Source organism: Papaver somniferum, unplaced genomic scaffold, assembly GCF_003573695.1.
Source record: "Papaver somniferum cultivar HN1 unplaced genomic scaffold, ASM357369v1 unplaced-scaffold_83, whole genome shotgun sequence".
NCBI lineage: Eukaryota > Viridiplantae > Streptophyta > Magnoliopsida > Ranunculales > Papaveraceae > Papaver > Papaver somniferum.
The window spans coordinates 214,424-217,501 of NW_020651304.1; positions in this window are offsets into that span (position 1 = coordinate 214,424).

The window sequence follows — 3,078 nt, forward strand, 5'->3', positions numbered from 1 at the left end:
GGAGGTGTTTAAAAGATATGGTTTTTCTGATGATTGGTGTTTGTGGATTCAGAAAATTTTGGAGTCAGCGCGCATATCTATTCTTCTCAATGGTAGCCCGGAAGGTTTTTTCAAAATTAATAGAGGGTTGCGTCAGAGGGATCCTCTTTCGCCTCTTATTTTTGTTTTGATTGAGGATGTTCTTAGTAGAAACATCACAAAACTATTTCAAAACAAGGATATGTCTCACCTGGTTAGGCGTAATGGTATTGCTCCAACTCATTTATTCTTTGCTGATGATATTATGATTTTTTACAAGGGAAATATGAAGAGCTTGAGAAGTTTGGTGAAGTTGCTAGATTCTTATCAGCAAGCTTCAGGTCAGCTTTGTAGAGAGAAGAGCAAAATTTACTTTGGTGGTGGCTCTTTGAGTAGACGTCATACCATTGCTGCTTTTCTAGGGATGGAAGTTACGCATTTTCCTGATCCTTATTTGGGGGTGAAAGTTATGCCTGGTGCGGTGAGATATCATCATATTAGCAATGTGGTGGATAAGCTTAAAGAGCAACTTTCGGTTCTGAAAGGTAAGATGCTTTCTTTTCAAGACAGAGTTGTTCTAGTTAAAAATGTTCTTTCGAGTTATTCCATTCATAATATGTTTGTGTATAAGTGGCCGGTGAAATTCATTCAGCAAAGTGAGCGTGTGATCCGTAATTTCCTTTGGTCGGGTGATTCAAATCTTTCTAGAGCTTTTGTGGTTGGTTTTGATAAAATGTGCAGTCCTGTGGAGGAGGGTGGTCTTGGAATCACTAGTTTAAAAACTATGAACAAGGATTTTCTTATGAAGCTTTGGTGGTCTATTAAATCTTCTTCTAAGAAGTGGGCTCGTTTTTTGGAGTCTAAATTCACTTGCAGGGATGGGCGTCTCAAGATGGCTGGTGTAAAATCTTCTATTCTTCCTGGAATTCGTTGGGTTCATAAGGAAGTTGTGAATAATACAAAATGCATCATTGGAGATGGTAGGAATACGTCTCTTTTCTATGATGTATGGTATGGAAGTGAGACTTTGGCAAGTGTTCTTAATCGTTCAGACTTGGACAGATCAGGTCGGGTTTGTGATATTATTTTACATGGTAATTGGCTGTTGCAAGGAGCTCACTTGCAAGATCTTGTAAGTGCTGGTGTGGTTATGGAGAATTTGCCAACGCTTTGTAGTGGGAGGGACAAAAGGATTTGGATGCCTGATATGAAGGGTGTGTTTTCAGTTAAGTCAGCTAGAGAATTGATTAGAAAGAAGTTCCCTACTATGAAAGAAGCTTCGCTATTGTGGAGGAAAGTTGTGCATCCTTCTTTGGCGGCTCAGAATTGGAAGTTTGTTTGGGGAGCGTGTGCAACTCTTGATAAAGTTCGCAGCAGGTTTAAGATTCAATTGGCTTCTAGGTGCAGCGTTTGTCAAATTGAAGAGGAGACACTTCAGCACGTCCTCTGGAGATGTAGTTTTGCGCAAAAAGCTTGGAACTGGATAGCAGGTATTTTCAATATAAAACCTTATTATGATTTGATCACGTCTTACAATGGAGCTAGGCTTCAAAGTGGCATTGTTAGAGATTTGTGGCGGGTAGCAAATTTGGTTGTGCGATCTGAACTTTGGTTCACTAGAAATAAGAAGGTATATGAGAAGAAAGTTCCTTGCTGGTCCTTTTTCCAAAAACGAGTGTTCAATTTGATGCATGAATACTCAGTTAGAATGAAGAGTTTTATGTTCAATACGGTAGCAGATTTGAGAATATTGGATTTCTTTCGTGTTAAGCATAGGAAAGTGAAGATTTCAGATCCAAAGGAGTGTTATTGGACGCCTCCTAATAACAATGAATTGCTGTTGTGTACTGATGGTGCCTCAAGAGGAAACCCGGGAGTAGCAGGGGCTGGTGTGTGGCTAGAAATGCGAGTTCGGAAGTGGTAGGGGCAATGTGTATTGGTTTAGGAATTGCGACTAACTATATGGCTGAGTTATATAGTATTATTGTTGGTCTTGAATGGGAAATTCAATGGGGTTATGATCGTTTGTTGATTAGATCAGACTCTTCTTCGGTGCTGAAGGCTTTGGAGGAGGATAATGTTCCATGGTTTGCTACACAAAGATGGTTGAATGCTAAGGGTTTATATGGTGCTATTCGGTTTGAACACACTTTTCGTGAAGCAAATTTTGCTGCGGATGGAATGGCTAAGCGTGGTTGTTTGTTAGAAGAAGGAGTAGGTATTCACTTTGAGGGAAGACCAGATTTCTTAAGTTCAATTGAGTTTCCAAATGTAATTTATTATCGTTTTAAATAGTTTGTGTGAGTTTTTGGGGTTTTTCTGACCTCTTTTCTCCTAAACTATCTTGTAAATATCGTTTCTTGCAATATAATTTTTTGACTTATCAAAAAAAAAAAATCTGTTAGTGTTATTTATGCTTTGGAAAATATGGCTGTGCCTTGGTTTTTTATTCAACGTTGGGAAGATATTCGGCAATTATATGATTCAATCCGTTTTAAACATACATATTGTGAAACTAATTTTGTTGCGGATATTATGGAAAAAAGAGGATGTCAACTAGGTGAAGGGGAAGGGATAAACTATGATGGAAGACCTGATTTTTTTAATTCTATAGAATATCCTCATGTTTCTTATTTTAGATTTAAATAGTTTATAAGTTTTTGGGGTTTCTCTGACCTCTTTTCTTGTATTCTATTTGTAAATATCTCTTTTATTTAATATAATTTTTTGACTTATCAAATTTTTTTTTTATGAACTCTTTATTTTTGTGTTGGCTTTGTCTTTCTATTTGATTCAAGATAGGTGAAATTTGTTAGGAATTAGATTAGTTCTGCTTGGTCTTTCATCCTTCTTCTATTGTGAAATTGGACTTCCTTCATATTTTCTTGAATCAACGTACATAGAAATGCAATTTTCACAAGACGTATTGCCTTAGAACATATTAATTGTGATTACAATACATTTTTCAAATTGTTCTGTTAAAGATGAGTTTATATAGTTTACAATTTAGTCTCAGAAATCAATTTACGACTTATAACGAAGTGTGTAGACTTTTTTGAG